Consider the following 24,992-nt stretch of genomic DNA (forward strand, 5'->3'; position numbering starts at 1 on the left):
ATCCAGAAGAAGGCAAAAAAACCCCATGTGGCAAAGAGTAACTCCACCATGGGGAAAAAAATTCCTTCCCGACTCCACATACGGCAATCAGACTAGTTCCCTGGATCAACGCCTTATCAAGGAATCTAATATATATACCCTGTAATATTATACTTTTCCAGAAAGGTATCCAGTCCCCTCTTAAATTGAAGCAATGAGTCACTCATTACAACATCATACGGCAGAGAGTTCCATAGTCTCACTGCTCTTACAGTAAAGAATCCGTTGTTGTGTAATCATAACTAGCACAGGAAACAGTAAACAGAATTAGATATGAGTGAACTTGTCCACCAATTTCAAATTCGGATTAGTGTTCTATTCCTGAGCAATTTTTTAAAAATGAACAAAATTCAGGTAAAGTTTGGTAAATTATATAGTTTCCACTAATGCTTTTGTTGGGACCTTGGCTAGTATAATGGTGCTGTATGATGAGCGGGGGGGGGGGGAGAGGTCAGAAGAACGTGTCAGACTGTTATTCTTCCTTTATTCTCAGCTAGTTCAGATAGATATGATCCTGTGTCAAATTGACCTTCTAGCATATCAATCCTTTGTGCTAATTGAGTGCTCCAGCCAGCAGTCCACATTCTAGCATCTAAATCCTCTGTGCTAATTGTGGGTTCTAGCCATCAGTCCACATTTCTAAATCCTTTGTGCAATATTAGCAACCATCTGCACCGATGCCCAAAATGTTCTCCTGTTGGATCCGGGGCCAGACAATGTAGGGTTCTAGCAGAATCCAGACCCTCGTCACCAGATGTTAACCCCCAGGTGTCGAGGTGATCCTGATGAGGCTCCGATACCTGAAGTGCCCAAGGACTGTACTGTGCTGTCAGGGCAGGAGGAGGAGGGTGACTCTCAGGGCGAGGGGTGGGAGAACAGAGGGGATGACAATGAGTTGTAGATCCCAACTGGTGTGAATGAGAGGCACGCAGCTGAGTAGCTCAGTAGAGTAGGTGGAGGAAAACGAAGACAAGGAGGTTATGCTGCGGCTTCCCGCTAAGACACGGAGCAATGCCACCATGACAAGCATTGCATCCTCAGCCAAAATGTTAGCGGCCAAAATGTTAGCGGCACCGCTGTTAGCGGCGCTGCTTCTACTCACCTCAGTCGCTCAGCTCCAGGGTCCCGGCACGCTCCTCCTGCTTCTTCTGCAGCTGTTCTCCCTGCTTGTTCCTGCCGCTCTGCTCCAGGGTCCCGGCGCACTGTCCTCTGTGCTTCTGCAGCGGCGCCTGCTCTTCCTGCTTCCGGTTCCCAGCGTGCTCATCTTCTCGGTGCTCCTTCTCAGCTTCATGTTTCTGCCTCTGCTACTGGGATCCGTCTCCTGCGCAGGCATCCTGGCTTCTCTAGAGGGCGCACACGCTACAATCCTCCTGCTGTTGGATAGCTGGGTCCGGTGATCTATTCCAGCCAATCCGGGTGAGGTATCTAGTATTTCAGGCCGTCTCCCCTGCATGGCGGTGCCTGATCATCATTTGCTTCTCGCTCATGTCTCTGGCTCCTCTGTTCTCTAGAGTCTGATATCCCCATGCTATTCACGTCTTTCTGCATAATCCTGTGTCCGTGCCTTCCTCTGCCTCTGGTTGCATTACCTTTCATCCGTTTCCCTTAACCCCCTCTCTCTCTCTTTCTCCCTGCAGATCCACCTTCGTTCCAGCTTCCCTGTTTTCTTGTACCTTTGTTCGTGTTATTTCCGTTACAGCTCCTCCAGTCATCCAGGTCCCAGTATTACCGTCCCCAGGACTTTCTTTGTTTTTGTCTATTCCCTTCCCTCCTTCTGAGCTGTCCCTCTCGGTATCTGCTACTGTGGTCAGGTGACCTCTGGGCCTGCTCCTGACGGTCCCTGTATAGGGGTCGGTCTCACTAGGTCTGCTCACCCAGGGGTAGGTCCTTTCCATGGTCCAGAGGGTCCACTCTAGCCCCGCCTCCTTGGTAGCATAACACAAAACTTTTGGCCAGCAGCGTTTGCGGGTCTGCAGTTCGCAGAGGCGTTGAAGGTTGACTAGCATGGGTGTTTTTTGAGACAGCAAAAGATAACCCAAGTCACGTTATTTGCCAACTTTATAAAAAATGATTCAGTTGAGGCAAAGATTACAATAATTTGACTACTACATGCATGAACAGGCATGTGCACGATCAACATGTGTTAGTCTGGGATTTTCACTGTGTTAAAATGCAGCCTAGCCGGCCTCGCCAACCACCGAGCACTCCATCAACCGCATCGGCTGCTTCTCCCTACTCTCTCACTGTGGCAATGTTCCCACACAGGTCTCCAGCCATAGAACCTCCACTTAAAGGGAATCTGTCATCTACTTTTTCGTATATAAGCTTCGGCCACCGCCATCAGGGGCTTATCTACAGCATTCTGTAATGCTGTAGATAAGCCCCCCATGTAACCTGAAAGATAAGAAAAACAAGTTAGATTATACTCACATGGGGGGCGGTCCGATGCCATCCAGTCCGATGGGCGTCGCCTCCCATCTTCATGCAGTGACGTCCTCTTCCCTGGCTTGTGCATGCGCAGGACTACTTTATCTGTCCTGTTGAAGGCAGAGCAAAGTACTGCAGTGCGCAGGCGCCGGGAAAGGTCCGAGAAGCCCAGCGCCTGCACACTGCAGTACTTTGCTCTGCCCTCTGCCCTCAACAGGGCAGATAAAGTACGCTTGTGCAGGAGCCATGACAAAAAGCAAGGAAGAGGGCGTCATTGTATGAAGATGGGAGGAGCCAGACCCGGACCGCGACGCCCATCAGACTGGACCGCAGCGGATCGCCCCCCCAGGTGAGTATAATCTAACTTGTTTTTTTTTATCTTTCAGGTTACATCAGGGGCTTACCTACAGCATTATAAAATGCTGTAGATAAACCCCTAATAGCGGTGGCCGAAGCTTCCTTTTAACAATTCCCTGATGAAGGACGTGGTCCGAAATGTGCGTCGGTGTACGTGTTGTATCTGTACAGCACACCACTAGATAACCACTAGATAACCTTCCCTTTACTTTGTAGGTACACTGACCCTGGCTACATACTTATTATTAGATCGCATGTGATATGCGAACATTTCAGCACTCTTATCTTGGTCTCTACTTATATGTACTCTTACAGTGTATCTTGCTTATTGGCATGGAATAAATCAGCAATTGATCCTTTTAAATGAAAGTCCAAAAAAACCCCGGACAAGAAGCCAGAATTCCAAAGTAAACAGTAACTATAGCAGTAAGGGGATTTCTTAAATGTAACTTTTATTAAATAATTAAAATGAAAAACAATTAAGACACACAAAATATTTTGCAGAGTTTATGTGGCTTGTTAAAAAACAACAAAAATTTAGTTCTTTTTTTATATGCATTATTATCAGGGAAAAGTCTCGGTCACTGCATATTTTTGCAAAAAAAAAAACACAACAAAAATGTAATTCCAAATGCAGCAAAATGTGTTTTATTTTGAAAAAAAAAAAAGTTATGTATGAGACCATCTTAATTGCTATTTATATTGAATAGTCAGAAGAAAAGAACAACACTGCAGTAAAAGAAGCAAGTGTACAACACCGAATAGTACAAGTCGCTGCACTTGTTATCGTATCTAATTCCTCTGTGCAGAAACGACACTCTGAAAATGCTCCCATCCAAATAGCAGTACCTCAGGACGTGAGCAGGCTTTGTAATACAATACCTTTCCAACTTCAAAGATATTCACACAATATTACTATAAAATGGCATAATAAGAACTACACCACATGAAAGCATTTTTTAAGTATTGCTCAGAAAACAAAAATATTAAATAAAGGGGCTTTGTATCTTCTAATTGCTTTTATAATATGTTTGCCAAGAGAAAAGCCATGTGTGTAGTAAAGATTCTGGGACATGTGAAAACAATGTTTTGCAAGTATGTCAATGCAGAACGGTATGACACGTACTTTGAGGCAAACAAAAAGGAGTACCGTAATATTAATACAAAATGCAATGTAGACTCACTCCTGTGTGTCTCTTATTAAGTCAAACTCATTATATTAAAGGGGTTTCCGGGATTTTATGAAATTCCCCTAATGGCCGGCAAAAGTGATGGTGCAATATAATCATAACTTATCTTTCAAGTGCTCTGTTCCAGCACTACCACTCCAGTGGCCCATGCCAGTCCTGCATTACTTGCCCCAAATCTAGGATTCACATGGTAGTTGCAATAATCTCAGCAGTCATGTGCTCTACACGCCAGCTTAAAGGGAACCGGTCACCAGAAATAACGCTGTTAACCTGCAGATATGGGGTTAATCTACAGGTTAACAGCGTTATGATGCTATCCGTCGCCTGCACGCAGCTGAATACAGCTGAAGAAAATTATTTTTATTCTCCCCGCCAGCATTCGGTATTCAATCATAGGGGGCGTGGTGGCGCCGATTCATTCACCGGTCTGAGTATACAGAGCGGCAGCTGTAACAGCACCCCCGGTCCGGACTGTCACTGGCTCTACATTGTGACCGGCTGTCAGTCAGGGACGGGGACACGGTTACAGCGGCTGGTCTGTATACTCAGACCGGTGATGCATTCGGCTACGTGCAGGCTCCAGACAGAATCTTAACGCTGTTAACCATATTAACCGCATATCAGCAAGTTAAAAGCATTATTTCTGGTGAAAGGTTCCCGTTAAACCTTTCTTCTGTTTTTCTCTCAGACATACTAAAACTAAGGGCATCATTTATTTTAGATCTATTTCACGCTCCTGCTGCGGATTTGGTTTATAAAATAGGTCACTCTCAGTTACTCATGACTTAAATGCACATTTAAGGCAATGTGTCATCAAATAATACTGGAAGCAAGTTGTCTAGATTGCATGAAGCTGATGTTTCTCTCAATATTCCAATAAAACTGCATTTACAGTAGAGATAAGCGACTCAATCGCAAGTACCTGGTCTAGTGGCCACCTCCGTATTCCCTGGCCACGGGACGGGAGAGCTGCAAGTTGTCTCCTTCCTGCCGCCATCCCTGATGTTTTTTATTAGTAGACCCAACACAACATGATGGATGCGTTATGGCTCAATAATGTCATTGCTCCGAACCTACATATCAGGCGCAGGGAATTTGGGGATGTAGGAGACTTTTGCATTGTTTCCATGCTAGACTCTGTATATACTAGCATCAATTACTAATAATCTCATCAATGAAAGTCATTCCACTAAATCATAACTGTCATACAAAGTATATGAATGGTGAGCACCGACCAACAAAACCTATTGACCAATAATGAGGCTATCTACCATCACAATTAAAAATGGTAAGGCTCCTAATAAAAAGTCATACTGAAAAAAATGAAAAGAGCCTAAACTCTCAAAAAAGTAAAGCTCAGTAAAGGCGTTATAAGTAGATTAACACTGTAATGAAAGCTCCTTTTTACTGACATTAAGCAATTTGTCATGCCAACTGATGTACAGTCTCAATATACATGTTATTGTGCCACCCCCACTGACCTAAAAAATAAATACATAAATCACTCACATAATTTTCATTGGCATAAAATTAGATTTTTTTTTTTATCAGAAAGACAATTTTGGTAAATAAAAAATTCTATAATTATGCTATGTGACCATGTACACTGCAATAACTTCATTACAGCTGTCTACAATTGAACATTCATTACCTTTATGCAGTTTCTTATAAGGCAATTCAAAATTGTCTCATTGTAGGACTATAAAAAGCCCACGGTAACCAAAAGTTAGCTTTTGTTTAAGCTTATATCATAGCAAAAATCCAATATTGAGCTACAAACATGAAGCGTTTTCTTTTCTACCTACTTTTTCAACTAACGTCATACACTGCTGAGACACTATTACCACCTATACCTGTTCCAAACAGTGTATTAAAGGTATATAAAAGTCTTACGAATTAAGTGGTCCATATTACTTCTGTTTAAAAGATTTTAGGAGATCAAAAAAGTCTGCATTTTCCCAGAATCAACCCCAATTTTGTGAGCAGTGTTTGCTACAGCAGCCAAGTCTCATTTGAAGACCTCTAAATTGCTGAAAAAAATTTAGTTAAGCACCTTGCAAAAAATACCTGAACGTCCCAGATTTTGCGGCGCTTTTCCATTTTGCGCTTGTGCACTTAGCGCTGTGAGGATTCTCCAATGTCAGTGCTGGGAATAGCGGTCATGCGCAAGTATTCAATATGCAAATTCCTGGCCAGAACCTGACTAGACTGTTTTTGGCATACTCAATATTAGTATATTGTACGAGTCCGGAAACAGTCTAGTCAGATTCTGGTCAGGAGATTACAGATCGCATACCTGCGGTCACGTGACCGTTGCTCCAGTGGAGAATCCTCACAGCAAGCAATGTGCGCTGTGAGGATTCACAAGTCTGCAGTCACATGGAGTGAGTGCAGACTTGTCATTTTAAACTGGACAACTCCTTTAATGAATCTCATGACGACTGTGGCACTGCAGTATGCAGTAGCTGAAATGGTGCCTCCCAGGTACGACACCAGGAAAATGCCATTACCCCTTCAGGTACACAACTCTTCACTCATTATTTGCTGCAGGGGTGAGTTACCTCACAGGAAAGAGCACTATATTTAGGCACTTTATGCAGGACCTTATTCCTACTGTAGTGTACTTTGCTACAGAACGTATGTATGAGAGAGAAGAGGAGGGTGGGAGGCAGGGTGATGCTAGGCGTCTTTCTCTGATGCTTTTTAAGGTGGCAAATTTTGGATCTTGAAAAGAACAAGAAACTTTAGAACGCTAGCAATTCGCTAAAACTGACATCAAAAATGTCAGAAATGTAGGAAAGGAAAAACAAGAATGAAAACTTAAAGGTAACCTGTCACCCCCCCCCCCCCAGTCGTTTCAAACTAAAAGAGCCACCTTGTGCACCAGTAATGCCTCCTTGACTGAAGACAAGGTATTTCTGACAAATTAAAAAACTGATTATTTCTCTAGTTACAGCACCCAGAACTAAAAGAGCCATCTTGTCAGAATGCAGCATTACTGCTGCACAAGGTGGCTCTTTTAGTTTGAAACGACTGGGGGGGGTGACAGGTTCCCTTTAAGCATACCTACAGTGCTGTAATGTTCAGCCCAGGAGACCAGTACCTGTGAGGAATCCCTGAGGTGTTTCTGAATGGCACAGGAGTACAATTCTCCCACCCCTTCCTCCCAGCAGAGGCAAGCTGCAGTCACATGGGGATTTATCAAGTACAGATAAAGGTCTTATCTATCCTTAAGGCCCCGTCTCACATAGCGAGATCGCTAGCGAGATCGCTGCTGAGTCACAAGTTTTGTGACGCAACAGCGACCTCAGTAGCGATCTCGCTATGTGTGACACGTACCAGCGATCAGGCCCCTGCTGTGAGATCGCTGGTCGTGTCGGAATGGCCTGGGCCGTTTTTTGGTCGTTGAGGTCCCGCTGACATCGCTGAATCGGTGTGTGTGACACCGATCCAGCGATGTCTTCACTGGTAACCAGGGTAAACATCGGGTTACTAAGCGCAGGGCCGCGCTTAGTAACCCGATGTTTACCCTGGTTACCAGCGTAAATGTAAAAAAAACCAAACAGTACATACTCACCATCTGGTGTCCGTCAGGTCCCTTGCCGTCCGCTTCCTGCTCTGAGTGCCGCCGTACAGTGAGAGCACAGCACAGCAGTGACGTCACCGCTGCGCTCTGCTCTCACTGTACGGCCGGATCTCAGTCAGAGCAGGAAGCAGACGGCAAGGGACCTGACGGACATCAGATGGTGAGTATGTACTGTTTGTTTTTTTTGGTAACCAGGGTAAACATCGGGTTACTAAGCGCGGCCCTGCGCTTAGTAACCCGATGTTTACCCTGGTTACCCGGGTGCTGCAGGGGGACTTCGGCATCGTTGAAGACAGTTTCAACGATGCCGAAGTCGTTCCCCTGATCGTTGGTCGCTGGAGAGAGCTGTCTGTGTGACAGCTCCCCAGCGACCACACAGCGACTTACCAACGATCACGGCCAGGTCGTATCGCTGGTCGTGATCGTTGGTAAATCGCTATGTGTGACGGGGCCTTTACACAGAAGCATATCTTGTCTGGTCACCTGCTGGGACTTGTCTTCTCAGACTGGACAGTGTAGTGTGTCAGTCTGAAGAAGTGTTGGCAAGTATTCACTGTGCACAGGGGCACTTGCTTGTTTCTGATGCAGCTTCTTCAGACTGCAGAACAGGGGTGGGAGGGCTGCCTTCCTCGTGGGCCAAATGTTATCAGCTCACTGGCCAGATTTAGGCTACTTTCACACTAGTGTCGTGCACTGCACGTCGCTATAAGTCGTTTTGTAGAAAAAACGCATCTTGCAAAAGTCCATAGACTTGCATTAGCGACGCAGTGTGACGCATTGCAACACGTCGCAACAGTCGTGCGACAGTTGCGTCGGTCCGTCGCCACCAAAAAACGTTGCATGTAACATTTTTTGGTGCGTCGAGACCGTCTTTTCCGACTGCGCATGCGCGGCCGGAACTCTGCCCCCTCCTCCCCGCACATCACAATGGGGCAGCGGATGTGTTGAAAAACCGCTGCCCCCGTTGTGCGGCGCTTTCACTGCTTGCGTCGGTACGTCGCAATGACGCAATTCGTCGTGCGTCGTACGACGCTAGTGTGAAAGTAGCCTTAGCCTGCAGGCCAGAGTTTGACACATGTGATTTAGAGGCATATGCCTGTTGAGTAAATTAGCACTCATGACTCCATGCCCATTATAAAGACTGGTGTGAACAACGTTGTGTTTTGTACATTAAAGCTTGGAAAATTGTGATATTTTAGAAGTCAAGTTCTGGCTTCTTAATCTTTTCAGAGAAAGGAGCACCATTTTCAAATGCCAGATAAGAAGGGAACCTCAAAATGCTTTGTTTCACAGGTAAAGACCAGAAGACATCCAAACATAGTAACTACCATTGGCTGATGGATGTGACGGCTCAGTTCTTTTCTTTATTGCCAATATGCATATCCTCATGATTTAATACAAAAAAGTGACCAAAAATTATAGAAATTTGCAAACAAAAGAATCTTGTGAAAATGTTCTGCACATCGTATGTCATATGCCTATATATAGAAAATGATAGCTGTCATCATAACAATATGGTTAAAGGATTAAACTTAGGCATACAACATTGCAAGTATTTATACACCCACAAGCTATTTCCTTCCAAGACAGCAGCTCTCTTTGTTTTCATACAGTATCAAGTCTGAGGAGGAAGGAAATAAGTTTTCTCTGAGGCAAATGTACTCCGTGAGAACAAGAGCACTCGACATAAAAGGAAAGTAAGAGTAGAACCACACTATATTTATGACATTAATGAATGCTAATCACTTTTATAACTTTGTTCCCCTTGATATGCAATTCTATAGGCACATGTATGAAGAGCTAGCAAACATATTAGTCTCAAATAACCTTATACATAAAGGTCACACTTCATGCAACAGTCAAGAAGTAAAAGCGAAAATATATTATAAGAACAATTCTTTATTGATTACTACTAAAAAAGTAAAACAAGGTGCCTCATATCAAAAAGAATGCACATATTGCTGACTGCTTATATACCTGAAATCTGTAAAGCAGTGATAGGATTCTTAAATATATACTTATGTGAAAGTTTACCGCAATAAGTACTGCTGAATTATCTGATGGGATTAAATTAGTATGAAGAAATATATAAGCAATGCAATTGAAAAAGTGCTTAGTGCTGTGTGCCAACATATATTGTTAGCAAGAAGGTATTTATAATATCCCTCCAAAATCAACAAAGCAGTAAGAAACAATATATTGTACTTCCACAAGAATATGTGAAGATGTTAGGCATCACATAACAACATAAAATATTCAGCATTAGTCATCAGATCAAATAGTCATGGATAACAGAATTGAGTTGGTATGGAGTTACAAGTGCTTCTCACAAAATTAGAATATCATCAAAAACGTAGTTTGTTTCAGTTCTTCAATACAAAAAGTGAAACTCGTATATTATATAGAGTCATTACAGAGTGATCTATTTCAAGTGTTTATATCTGTTAATGTTGATGATTATGGCTTACAGCCAATGAAAACCCAAAAGTCATTATCTCAGTAAATTAGAATAATCAACAAAAAAGCACCTGCAAAGGTTTCCTAAGAATTTAAAAGGTCCCTTAGTCTGTTTCAGTAGGTTCCACAATCATGGGGAAGACTGCTGACTTGACAGATGTCCAGAAGGCAGTCATTGACACACTCCACAAGGAGGGTAAGCCACAAAAGGGCATTGCTAAAGATGCTGGCTGTTCACAGTGTGATGTTATCCAAGCATATTAATGGACAGTTGAGTGGAAGGAAAAAGTGTGGTAGAAAAAGGTGCACAAGTAACCGGGATAACCGCAGCCTTGAAAGGATTGTTAAGAAAAGGCCATTCAAAAATTTGATTGAGATTCACAAGGAGTGGACTGCTGCTGGAGTCATTGCTTCAAGAGCCACCACACACAGACGTATCCAGGACATGGGCTACAAGTGTCACATTCCTTGTGTCAAGTCACTCATGACCAATAAACAACGGCAGAAGTGTCTTACCCGGGCCAAGGAGAAAAAGAACTGGACTGTTGCTCGGTGGTCCAAGGTGTTGTGTTCAGACATGTGGGAAATATTATCTATTAACTATTTTGTGTGCCATAACTCTCTGATTTAAGGGCAGAAACATAAAAAATGTGAAAATTGCTAAATTTTCAAAATTTTCTCCAAATTTCCAATATTTTTACAAATACATGCAAGTCATAGAAATTTTTTTTACCACTATCATGAAGTACAATATGTCATGAATAAAGCCTCAGAATCAGTGGGATACGCTGAAACGTTCTAGAGTTCCAATCACATAAAGTGACACTGGCCAGTATTGTAAAAGTTGGCCGGGTCAGGAAAGTGAAAACAGGCTTCGGAGTGAAGGGTTAATTATACTAGAAAATAGTTTTGAATATGGAATTAAATAGATAGGGATTTAGCATGAAAATGAACTTTTATTTCAGACCACCCCTTTAAAGGGAACCTGTCACCACGTTTTTGGAAGATGGGATAAAAATAGCGTTAAATAGGGGCAGAGGTGGGCGTTACATTAGTGTGTGTGTTATGCGTTTATTACCCACCTAAGTTGCCGAAATAACTTTGCAAAGTCTCCGTTTTCGCCTGTCAATCAGGCTGGTCAGGTCGCATGGGCGTTGTCTTCCCCCAGATTTGGCGTAGTTTTCCGTTGGTGGCGTAGTGGTGTGCGCATGCCCAAAGTCCGGAATCCTCTTCCAGGGGATTTAAAATAGCGCGGTGTTCGTTATTGCATTGGTGATCGGTGGGCGCGGCCATCTTCCTTTGGCCGCGCGTGCGCAGAAGCGGCGCTCTGCTGGCCGCGGCTTCAGGAAAATGGCCGCCGCGATATCCATCTGCGCACGCGCGGCATCCCGCGGCCATTTTCCTGAAGCCGCGGCCAGCAGAGCGCCGCTTCTGCGCACGCGCGGCCAAAGGAAGATGGCCGCGCCCACCGATCACCAATGCAATAACGAACACCGCGCTATTTTAAATCCCCTGGAAGAGGATTCCGGACTTTGGGCATGCGCACACCACTACGCCACCAACGGAAAACTACGCCAAATCTGGGTGAAGACACCACGCCCATGTGACCTGACCAGCCTGATTGACAGGCGAAAACGGAGACTTTGCAAAGTTATTTCGGCAACTTAGGTGGGTAATAAACGCATAACACACACACTAATGTAACGCCCACCTCTGCCCCTATTTAACGCTATTTTTATCCCATCTTCCAAAAACGTGGTGACAGGTTCCCTTTAAGCATTTATGTGCATGGATCTTGATGAAGATGCATAAAGCTATTATCAGTGATACATGATGCAAAAAAAAAATGAAAACGAATATGGAAATGCAGTGCAAATTTTTTATGCATTTCAATCCTAATAGTGTTGCACTCTATTAAGATTGCAGGATTTGCACAAGGTTTAGGGGGCATAATAAAAAAAAAGTAGGACAAAAAATAAAAGTGAATGACTGTAGCTTTGACATTCCATCAGAGCAGAATAAACAGGAAAGCGTTGGGTTATGCCAGTAGCAGAGCGAAGGAGCAACACTAGTCTGGTAGGTGAGTATGTTTTTGTATTCTTGAAGCACCCTGGGCTTAGTGAGAATGTTTTTAAAAGTAGTTGATAATCAGTTTAATTTGAGAAATGTATAAATTAAGCTTAAATACATGTCATTAAAACTAGTCAGAGTAGAAAATGGTATTTTCTTTTTTTTTTTTTTTTTTTTTTTTTAAATTCTTTATTTAAGTTTTCAAATGTCAAAACAGAAACAAACATAAAAGCTCACATAACAAGTCTCAGAAATGTGCTGGTACAGTAAAGACTTAGATGCATTAAATAGATGCACAATAACAGACTGGGCATATCAGTATGAAAAACAAGTGAGCTTAAAAAACAATAACATAAACATGATCAGGCCTAGAAAGATTTAGCCTAAAAAATGAGAGTAAAACAATAATAGTAAATGAAGGCTATAGGACCATAAGATGTGACGGTAGGAATCTAAAAAAGCCATTTATTTGCTTCTGAGAGTGAGGAAGGACATGAGGCTTATAGAAAAGACGAGTCGGGCTTAATGACTGGGCAGCCTGGGTGGTGGGCCTGACTCGGCACGGCATCAGGAGATCCAGGGAGAGGATAGGGAATTATTAGAGATGTGAGAGTCGGAGCTTGTCGTTGTCAGGGAAGAGAGGGGGGGGGAGACAGACAAGTCCGATAGATTAGGATGAGAATTTAAACCAAGGAAGCCAAGAGTTTTGAAATTTTTCATGGGAGCGAGTTTCCCAGCTAGAGAGTTCTTCAAGACGATACAGGTCATGGACCTTTGAAGTCCACTCGTGCAGTGTCTGAGGAGTTATTTTCCTCCAATGTGTAGAGATCAGGTGCTTAGCAGCAGCTAATAGGATGGGAAGCAGGTCATGTTTCCTTGGATTAAAAGTAGTGGAAGGGAGGGAGAGTAATACGTCTTGGGGAGTCAAATCTTGCGACATTAGCCCCATACTGTATAAAGGTATAAAGAAGAATTTATATCGGTGCAGAATTGCGATAGACCCGGGCAATGCCAGAAAATATGTAGAAGAGTCCCTGTAGATTGGGAGCATCTCCAGCACAAAGGGGAGTCCGCTAGCCCTAAGTGGAATAGTCGTTCCGGGGTTCTGTACCATCTGGAGAGAATTTTAAACGCGTTCTCTTGAAGTAAAATACATCTGGAGAACCCGTGAGAGTTAGCGAGTACCTGTTGTATATCTCGGGGGGATAGTGTAATTTTTAGTTCCGTCTCCCAAGAAGAGAGATATAGAGGTTTAAATTGATTTGGGGAATTGAGGAGGTTTGCATATAATTTGGAGACTAATTTAAGAATTGGCGATTTCAATTTGACCAGAAGTTCCAACCAGAGCCAGTCAAGGGGTTGTTTCTCAATTAATTTGAGTTTGGACATGATATGATGGATATGGATTTTCTGAAGAAAATTGGAGGGTTGATGTGTCGCATTGGATGGCCAATTTTCAGAGCAGGGAACTTGTTTAGACAAAAATTGGGAAATTGTGACATTAGGCAGAGAGTCCCAGAGTCCAAATGCATCCGTATAATTAGGGTCCATTAGCCAGGGAGTCACTTTAAGCGGAATATTATCAAGAAAGAAGCAAAGTGGAAGACGGTTTGGGATAAGGGAGCGTCTAACAAATAAGGTATTATGGATTATGTCGTCAAATTTTTGGTGCGGGGGGGTGGCAGACGTCCAAAGATAGAGGTCGGCCTCCTTCCCCAACAGGGCTAATTCGAGTTGTGTGTTTAGATTATCTGGGTTAGGTTTTACTAATTTTATCCATCTAGCAAGGTGGATTGCTTTGTGGTATGTGCGGAAGTCAGGTAGGCCAAGACCGCCCTTGCCTCTGGGTAGGGAGAGAATTTTTAGAGGAAGTCTAGCTTTTTTGTATTTCCACACAAACTGGGAGACCAATTGATTAATCGATAGGAAGAAAGAGTTAGGAAGAGTTATCGGGACTATGTTCATGATGTAGAAAATTTTTGGAAAGATATAGGATTTTATGACGTTTATCCTGCCTATCCAGGATAGATATGGTAGGTCGTATTTTTTTAAGTCTAGCTGTAGGGTAGATAGAAGGGGAGTGTAATTGTACTTATAAAGGGAGGAAGGATCTGCCGTTAAATAGATTCCAAGGTATTTTAATTTTTCTAAGGGCCAATTAAAGGGGGTATCTTTTTTCAATATTGAGATGTCTGAGGCACTTGCTGAGACATTTAAGGCTTCGGATTTATTCATGTTTATTTTGAAGTTAGAAATCTCCCCGAACTCAGCAAAAATTGACATAAGTCTGGGGAGGGATGATCTTGGTTTAGAGGTTAAAAGCAAAAGATCGTCGGCGAAGGCAGCCACCTTGACTTCCGTCTCCCCCACTCTAAGGCCTCTGATATCGGCATCTTGCCTTATCCTCTCCATCAGGGTCTCCATTACCATAATGAAGAGGGCAGGGGAAAGAGGACAGCCCTGCCTGGTGCCATTTCGTATTTTGAAAGGCCTCGAGAAGATCCCATTTACCCCGACTCGGGCGGTTGGGTCCACATATAGGGACATGATAGCGTCTATGAAAGGGGGCAGTAAGGCAAATTTTTGCAAAGTGCACACCATATATTGCCAACTGATCCTGTCAAATGCTTTTTCAGCGTCAGTTGACAGGATGGTTAGTGGTGTGTTGGTTGACCTTGCATAAGAAATAGCATGTAAAACCTTAATAGAGTTGTCTGCCCTCGCGACCTCTCACAAACCCCACCTGTCACTCAAAACTCTATTGAGTCTCGAGGCTAATATCTTAGCCCAGAGCTTGAGGTCGGTGTTAAGCAGCGAAATGGGTCGGTAGTTGCTACATAGGCTGTCGTCCTGCCCCTCTTTTGGAATAATGGCAATGTAAGCTTCCAACGCCTGTCGAGGTGGGGTCTTACCATCAAAGAAGGAATTGAAAAGGTTAACTAGATGTGGGAGGAGGATGTCAGAAAATTTTTTATAGTAACCTACCGGGAAACCGTCAGGCCAGGAGATTTGCCACTAGGGGTAGATTTTAAAGTATCTTCTACTTCTTTTAGAGTGACTTTGGCAAGAAGTGCACTACAATCATCGGGGGAGATTGTTGGGAGAGAGAGAGAGGGGCCAAAAAGTTTTGAATTTTGGTCGTAGCTGTTAAACAGTCTTTCATGTCCTCGGAGGGGAGCAAATTATAAAGAGACTCGTAATATTGGCGGAAAGTCTCAGCAATTTCCTTAGAGTCCACAACTCTCTTATTTGTTTTAGTGAGAATATTTTTAATGAATTTATTTTCTTTTTGTTGTTTAAGCATCTGTGTAGTGAGTTTGCTACTTCTGTTACCATGCATGTAGAAGCGATGTCTGCAGTACATGAACAGTTTTGCTGATTTCACGTTTAACAAATCTTTGAGTTTATTGCGGAGGGAAATAAGTTCTTGGTGAGACTCGTTCGACCTAGAGGATTTGTGTGCGCATTCTGATATGTTGATTTGATGGAGAAGAGACTGAATTTCTTTGTCTCTCTGTTTTTTTATATACGAACTCAAAGAAATAAGTTCCCCTCTGAGGACGGAAAATGGTATTTTCTAATTGACATCCGCCAAGGGTTGGGATATACAGTATTAGGCAAAAAGAGAACAGTCAGTTCCTGGTGCTGATGTGTTGGAAACAGGAAAAATAGGCAAGTGTAATGATGTGACTCTGCAACTCTAACAAGAGCCACATTGTGATGTCTCAAAGTCTGGTACATTTCCAAAATAAGAGTGTTCCCGGTATGCAGAGTTAACTACTTCAGATCTACAAAAAGTTGTGGTGTGTGGTTTGTGCAATGTGATCGCACCACAGATTGCTCTAAGCTTGGAGCAGAATAGTCAAAGACTTTGGCAGAGCATAATATGGACAGCAGGGTATATGTATTGCTTACGTGGGGAAGAGATTGGCTATTGAAATAAGGTAGAAAAAGAGTCTGCGCGGCACTCCTCTGTAGATGGGTGCACAAATAGGACTCCACTCCACAATAATGTAAAAAATAGATTCGGCACTACAAGATCAAGTGAACTGTAGTTTATTAAATTCTGTATTCGTTCATTACGAGCTGATCTTGGGTCATTTCTGTATGCAGAGTACAGCAGTGGAGGAGCTTGTCACTGACTACTGGGGCTTTACATAGGCACTGACAGATAATAAAGCTCACTTCATTATTCTGAGCCTTGTCATTTTGGTCTCAGCCTATTCAGAGTGCAGCAGCTGATGACAAACGCATCACTCATGGTGTGCTCTGCAGAAGCAGCTTAAGGAGAGCGCTCACTGTGCCGAACACTTCACAGTGTGGGCGGCATGTTGAGGATGTGGGGCGTGACAATTTGAGCTCCCTCAGACCGTGGTGTCTGGTAAAAGAAAAACAAAAAAGCACCACATTGACCCCCACATGCTACAACACTGTTTATATATTGTTTCCGACCAAATACACCCCATGATAATGGTATTACCTAATAGGTATGTCCTCTTTCAGCAGGAGAATGTTTCCAGTCGCAAAAGAGAAACTGTTCATAAATGGATTAAGGAACATGACAAAGTGTTCAAAAAGTTGGCCTATAGATTTCAATCTGATCTGAGCATATGTAAGAGGTGCTGAAAATTCAGGTCCGATTCATAGAGGCCCGACCTCTAAACCTATAGAAATTGATCAAGAGCTGCGGGCACCTTGAAGTCAGAAACCACAGGACATTTTCATAGATGTTGTGGCCTCCATGTCTTGGGTCAGAGCTATTTTTGCGGTTTGAGGGAGAGATACAGAATATTAGTCACAGTGATTTACTTGTATGATAATATGATCAATCAATGCAGATACACTGTATCACAGGTATTCCACAGAGAAATTGGGAATATTGCAAATTATATGGGTCAGACGTATGCCAAAAAAGTTTGTCACAAATTTTACCATTTTATATAATTAATAAGTATAATGTTATTTCTTACACTAATACATTAAACATAGTTGGTGAATGTAGTGGTTTAGGGCATAAAAACTGTATTACATGGCAATGATTAAAGGTATTAAACTCTGAATGCGAAAGTTAATTCTCCATAACTTCTACGAGAATTCTGTTTGATTGCTGATATTCTAAGAACTGTATATAGGCCAGGCTATTAACTTTAGTTAATGGAATAGTGATCTCCAACCTCCATGTTACCTAAACAAACTTGCCCTTGGGCCCCAATTCATCATTGCTTTTCTCCAGTTTTCTGCAGTACCGTAATTTATTCTTTTTTTGGCTTTAGTAACAGCACCTTATTCTTTATGTTGCACCACTTTTTAAGTCTTTATTATTCTTTCATTATCTAGGGTTTTTAGATAGATTCATGAAATGTCAGTTTAACCCAGTGTTTCCCAAACTCCAGTCCTCATGGGTCATGTTTTCAGGAATTCTTTAGTATTGCTCAAGTAGTGGAAATATCATCAAGGCATCAGGAATTGTCTCACCTGAGTAACACTATGGAAATCCTGAAAACATGTCCCGTGGGGTCCGTGAGGACTGGAGTTTGGGGAAACACTGGTTTAACCAAATGTCACATTTTTTGGGCACGTCTCACTCCAGTCCACCCTAGAGTAAAGGTTTATGGAGTCTTCAATTTATCACAGTTTTGCAACTTTTTAACTGAACTATTTGTGATTCTGATACTAAAAAACCATAAAATAAAAAAAAATAACCATTTATTTTGGTTCAAATTCATGAACCGCATGCATGATTTTGAACAATTTGCTACCAAAAATATCAGCCACTAGTACAAGGCAAAAAAAAAGAAAGCAAAAAAAAAAAGAAAGAAAAGTAACTTCAATAAATCGCAAATGGTGTTGGGATTATTTATGAGGTCAGAATTTAATGCAATTCACTTACAACATATTTGCATAAAACCCTTTCACTTGATATGAGGGAGATACAAGCTTGTCAGTGGAAATAAAACATTCATTACTATGACTCTTTAAAAATGTATACACAAACTGCTGCTGTGTGACTTCGAAACCTCTGCCATAAGGACACGTCGTCTGTGCGGCCCCATAGGTTCCACAAGGTCTCTAGTGGGAAATGAACAGCTTGTAGGAAGCGCAGACATTACTGACAACAGGGCAAGTTCTAAAAAAGTCATAGAAGAAGTCAGAGCCAGCTCTAAAAGAATCACACAATTGTCAAGAATGGTCCATACTACAGAATATAGAAGAGGAACTGACCAAATCTAACGTGAAAATTGTCCTATTTTAAGTGCAACCATACTTATATTATGGGAAGCTCTTGCTTGTAAAGAATGGTTCTAAGAATATAACTATACAAGGACAAATATTGGATACTTTATAGTTTGTTTTTTTAATATACTTGAACAAATCTATGTTTTTAAAGGAATTAAAAAAAAAAGTGGAGTGAAAGGGGCTAAAGGGGATCTGGAGAAAGGAACAGTGTCTGATCTTACTTCTATATCAGCAACAGCTCAAACGTTTTTCTGTTCTTATTCTACCAGGTAAGACTAATGCATTCTACAGATCAGTACATATCTTCTGACAGAGGGGGAGCTGTTTAATACATGCATTCACTCACGGCAGGAAAGCTTTTGTAAATATGTAGTAAAGTACATATGCTGTAACTACATCACCAGGAACCTGAAATTGTGAGATCCAAGGGGGTCTCTATAGCTGTCTGCTAGGGAAATAGTTCTGCCTCCAGTACCAACTACAAATTAGTGTTTATTCAGTACATCTATTTATATATTCTAAATTCTTGTTTAAAAATAACTAAAGTTTATTATGTGTTTTAGACACTTTTGACACCTCCTTCAACAGTTTTGAAAAATATCTAGAAAAGGGGGAAAAAGAATATAGCCGGCTAAGTACATCAATTTTGGTTGACCATCCAATGTCTATGGAGGCCTTCTGAATTCTTTCCCAACATCTCCTTTCAGGGGAGAATCAGAAAGGCCCCCAAACATGGATGGTTGGTTTTTGCTCAGAAATGGGTAGGCAGTTTTTAAAATGCTCAATCCATTTCTTACTCCAGATAAGCAGATAAGTCTGGCAGCCGCTTCCTCCATTAAACATACATGAATGCTCACATGAGGCAGGCGTTCACGTGTATGAACAAGTGGTGATCGTTGTTGGCCAAATGAGCAGACAACTAGCTAGGATGTATTTCAACTTTAAGAGGAGTAAATGAATGTAAATGTCCTACATTTATTAATGCCGGGTACCATCCACTTCTGGATCCACATTATATGCCCCAAAAGGGCACAAAATTAAGACAAATGTGACAAATTTACCATGCACGAATGTCGATCTGCTCTTGTTTTTATCTAACTTTATCAAAATATTAATATATCTTCCATTTTTATAATATAAAGTAATAAATAGAGACATTTACAAAATATTACATTTATACAATATAATTTTTTTTCTCACCCCGATTACTCAAAAAACATTTTAGGAAATTAAATAATTTTAATAAATCTACCTAAAAATACACACAAATTGTAACCAATTGCCTGCTTTCTTTTGTGCAACATTACAAACAGCGTGAATTACTTTTCTTGAAATTTGCATTGACACAGGCAATGATATAAATCAGGAGAAAACTTATAACCTCGAGATTTACTGTCCATCAATTGTACACAACAATACAACAAATAAAAGTTAATAAATAAAATGCCATGTCTTACCTTATATTTCAGATTTCAGAAAGGAAATGTATCCAAACCCAGGTGCCAGAACAGAAAATAAAATCTATCAAAAAGAAAAAAAAATTAAGAGAATGCTTGTTAAACCATTAAAAATGTAATTTTACACTGTGACGTTTCAAAAAAAAAAAAATGGGGAAAACTGAACATTATAATAAAAAATTTGTAAAAAGGGAAAAAAACCTAAAATATATGTTCACAATATGGACAATCCAAGCAGCTTTGAAAGTACTTTCTAAAGTTACACTTGCACATGTTCATGCTTTGGGTTACCAGGGCACAGTACAACCCTTCCATTCATCCGAATAGCATCCTGGTGACAAGCAAACATATGCTGGGGCAGAAAAAAAAGTAATCTTTTCTGTGTTCTTTATTCCCAGAGGTGATGAAATCCACAAATACACTGAGGAGTAAAAAAGCTGCTTTCTGCTGCGTAAAGAACTCCACTGTGAACTGGAATATATATTAAATAGGCTGAAGACCGTTTCTCAATGTCCCCTCTGCCGCGGCGGCATCTTCTCTCCGGACTAGCTGGAGTCAGTCCTGCATCTCTTACAGTGCAGCTGTGCTCTACAGCTCCAGGGCCAAGCTTTCCTGGTCTATACTGATGCTATTCACTAGGAGCAAGCACAGAAAAGTGCATTCATGTACAGGAATTACTTTGGGGGGAAAGAAATTCAGACCAACCCTCTTCTGCCGAGACGGATGAGCAGAAAGGCTCATTGATTGTTTTTACCCTGGTGGTTCCATTTCACACAGTATCTGCCTTTGTACGACTATTTAACGTACCATTAGAAAATAAACTTTTCATACCATATTGACTTCTGTACACAACATAACTCCATGGCTGCTTACGCTTTGAAATCTCTAGCCTCAGAACACATTTCGCAAACTCCTTTCCTATGCTACTTGTCAGACCATTGCTTGAACACATGCATCACAGCATGAGGGGGCTAAGGTATTCTGCAGGGACAAGAACGATGGCCTATGTGAGAACGATCACACTACTCATATTGTCTGACTCCTGTCATGCTTCAGTGGTAAAAAGCTGATAAATACTCAGATTCTACTCTAACATTTCTTCAACCCCTTAAAGGGAACCTGTCAGCAGAATTGTGCACAGCTACCTACGCACAGTGTCAGGTCGGCGCCGTTATACCGATTACAATGATCATTAGCTCAAAACTGAAAATAAAGATTAAACAACCACAAGACGGATTTCATCAACCAAAGTACCATTTTAACCCCTTCACAACTTTGGGTTTTTCAGTTTTTGAGTTTCCACTTTTTGTTCCCCTTCTTCCCAGAGCCATAACTTTTATATTTTTCTGTCAATATGGCCATGTGAGATCTTGTTTTTTGTAGGAGGAATTGTACTTTTGAACAAAACCATTGGTTTTGCCATATAGTGTACTGGAAAGTGGGAATAAAATTCAAAGTGCGGTGAAATTGCAAAAAAGTGAAGTTCCACAATTGTTTTTTGTTTTGCTATTTTACCATGTTCGCTAAATGCTAAAACAGACCTGCCATTATGATTCTCCAGGTCATTACGAGTTCGTAGATGCCAAATATGTATAGGTTCTTTCTATTTAAGTGGTGAAAAAAATCCAAACTTTGGCAAAAAAGAAAAAATGGCGCCATTTTCCAAGACTTGTAGAGTCTCCATTTTTCATGATCTGGGGCTGGGTGAGAGCTTATATTTTGCGCACTGAGCTGATGTTTTTATTGATACCATTTTGGTGTAGATACGATCTTTTGATTGCCCGTTATTGGATTTTAATGCCATGTCATAAAAACAAGAAAAAGAAGCGCACAGAGTAATACCTTCAGGTATCGCAATCACCTGGACCCCCACAAAACAGACTCACCTGGTCTGGTTGTGATAGGTCACAACTCCCTTGGATAAGCACGTATGGTCGCAGCAGGCTCCCGGCAAACAGTATGGATCCACATGGAAAAAGATAGAACCGGAGGATAGAAGCCGCGCAGACCACAATAAAGGTAACAGAGTTACACACACACTCTGTTTATTAGCCTACGCGTTTCGTGGCAAACAGGCCACTTCATCAGGGCATCAAGATTCATCAGTAAAACCAGGTATATATACCCACAATTACAATCAAAAAAACACAAAACATGTATAAACCCCACCCTCTTACGACATCACTTCTGGTGGGAACACCCACTTTAGATCAAAAATTTGTAAATACACCCATAATATTGGATACAAAACATTAAAATACATTAAAACACAATGATCGATCTTTAAAACCATATATATTCATCAATAAATAATAAAAACAAATGTAAACATTTCTGGTATCCAGATAAACCAGGATTAGAACTCACGCTGGAAGAAACCTAAAAACTATCCTCCAGAGATTAAACCTCCGTCTTATACCACTAAACCACCAAGTGGTCTTAGGTGAGGGCAACTATTTATCTTGATTCACCAGTTAAACCCATTCAAAACACTTAAAATATCATATATTGACCCATAGCAAAGGAAACCAAGGGCCAATATGAGATAACAGACACTACATAGCGTGTCTGTAGTGTACTTCAATATCAATAGGATTAATTGGAACAAGAATCACATGCAGTGAAAGAAGTAAGAGGGAGGGTAAATACCCATATACTCTATTTCAACGGTTCATTCAGGAATTGAACCCATTAGATCTAGAGGTCTACAAACACTCCAAAGAAATAAGCAGCACCCTAGACCAGTCAGCCACCTGGATTCATGGAAAATGGGGGCCACTATAGTCAATAGTCTCTCGCCACATCGTCACACGGAGGAACTTCAACCATCAAAAAAAATCCATCACAGAGAAATGTCAATGTGATGAAAATTCATGATATTAGATATTGGTTTCTAGAAGAGGTCACTTACCTCATTCAATCCACCAGGGCTTAAAGTGCCCAGCTTAAATATCCAATATGTTTCTTTTTTAGCCAGGATCTCCAATCTCCTAGGTATATTCACAGGCACATGGTCAATGGGGGTAACAGATAATTTAACGTTACCATGATGAACTATGGTACAATGTCGCGACAATCCATGTTTAGAAAAACCTCTAAGGATATTAAACCTATGAGAGTTGACACGTTTGTGAAGAGGTTGAGAAGTCCTTCCTACGTACTGTTTACCACAGTTGCACTGAATTAAATAGATTACATAATCTGTCTGGCACGTCATTCTAGAATTGATATTAAAAGCCTTCCCTTTCTTTACAAACGACATGAAACTGTCAACATTGTTATTAATAGATCTACAACATTTACAATTTACACAAAATAGTTGCCCTCACCTAAGACCACTTGGTGGTTTAGTGGTATAAGACGGAGGTTTAATCTCTGGAGGATAGTTTTTAGGTTTCTTCCAGCGTGAGTTCTAATCCTGGTTTATCTGGATACCAGAAATGTTTACATTTGTTTTTATTATTTATTGATGAATATATATGGTTTTAAAGATCGATCATTGTGTTTTAATGTATTTTAATGTTTTGTATCCAATATTATGGGTGTATTTACAAATTTTTGATCTAAAGTGGGTGTTCCCACCAGAAGTGATGTCGTAAGAGGGTGGGGTTTATACATGTTTTGTGTTTTTTTGATTGTAATTGTGGGTATATATACCTGGTTTTACTGATGAATCTTGATGCCCTGATGAAGTGGCCTGTTTGCCACGAAACGCGTAGGCTAATAAACAGAGTGTGTGTGTAACTCTGTTACCTTTATTGTGGTCTGCGCGGCTTCAATGCCATGTCATACACATACATTCTCTGAACTTTTGGTCATGTGTAGTGCACCTTTGATGCCGCAAAGCATACACAAGGCTTTAGAGGTGTAATGACGCTGCTGAATAGAGCAGCGTGCATGCGTGAGATTTGCAGGGAACTGGCGATTATGCTGGCTTTTGTAAATCATGTTGCTAGTCCCACAAGGACATGATAACATGCAAAGAGGACCAACTAGATTGGGGAAACTAACACCTCATTGACTAGTAATGGCCTAATTAGCATAAGAAAAATGGAGCTTATAAATACTTTTTGCAAACATGGATTTAAGTAAATAATGTTATAAAGAGCAGGTTAGGCAGGGAATTTCATAATACATATGTGATTGCTGCTGGATTGGAGGGCATGGGGGACCTGACGGGTTCCGTTTAAGATCATATATTATCGCCAGTTGAAGCTTTGGCTTGCCAACTTTAAACAAGGTGAAGATTTACAAAAACCCTCCTAAACAAAAAACACAACCAAACCCAACACACATGTATGATAAAAAGATCCTTCATCAAATAGGGATGCCCCAGACGAGAAGCAGACACAGATACAATAATATAAGGGCCCTTTGCAGTCTAATAGCTTATCACAATGCACAATTCCACCTCTCGTCTCCAGAGATCTCAGTCTATGCATATGCCACCTCTGGTGGCCATTTTCCCATAGTCCACTGCAGTGAAAATATGGAAAGATTTTCTGAACGCTCAGAGCCCGCTGTAGTCTCTCACCACCGAACACTCCCTCCTCCCAGCTCAGAGTCCCAGCAGCGCCCCACTTCTGCCGCCGTCAACAACTTCCTGCAGCAGCGACCCTGTCTCCTGGGACCTTGCTCCACCTCAGCCCTCCACCTCAGCTATTAAGCTACCGTAATAGCAGACTACAAGATGCACCACGATTTTATTGAAAAAATAAATCCTATTTTCCTCTTCAAAATTTGAGGTGCATCTTATTTCATGGTGTGTTTTATAATCCGCAAAATACAATGCTTCAGCATTGGTATTGGACTTCCAATGATCGTAGAAAATCTAATCACCAGTAGACCTCAGGTAACATTAATGGTGTGTTCAGTTTTTCTTTTCTTTTATTGTGTATTTGAGACAAAAATCAGATTTATAATCTCCTCGCCACTCCAGCACCAACAACCCATCTCAGTATATGTTTTTTTTTAATGTCTTGGAGCAAGGACTTGCCGTACTGGCACATGGCCACTGTAGCTAATCAGCGTGATGTAGAGTACATGAATACTTAGGCCACTGATTCACAATAGCAGTTGTGCTGGTAGGGCATGTCATCAATCGAGGAAGACAAAGACGGACACTGGAGCATCAGCAATGGAGCAGAGGTGGACTGAATTCTATGGAAAGGG

At 41.4% G+C, this 24,992-nt stretch overlaps 1 protein-coding gene across 4 annotated transcripts in view; it reads right to left on the reverse strand.

Moving 5' to 3' along the window:
* Positions 1-24,992, reverse strand: part of CSGALNACT1 (chondroitin sulfate N-acetylgalactosaminyltransferase 1) — a 405,248-nt gene that overhangs the window by 151,162 nt on the left and 229,094 nt on the right. For all 4 annotated transcript variants that reach the window (XM_077274367.1, XM_077274359.1, XM_077274374.1 and 1 more), the window contains exon 3: positions 19,821-19,884. The gene's annotated coding sequence lies outside the window, so the exon portion shown is untranslated. The remainder of the gene's footprint in view (positions 1-19,820; positions 19,885-24,992) is intronic.

Source organism: Ranitomeya variabilis, chromosome 1 (genome assembly GCF_051348905.1).
Source record: "Ranitomeya variabilis isolate aRanVar5 chromosome 1, aRanVar5.hap1, whole genome shotgun sequence".
NCBI classification, from domain to species: Eukaryota; Metazoa; Chordata; class Amphibia; order Anura; family Dendrobatidae; genus Ranitomeya; species Ranitomeya variabilis.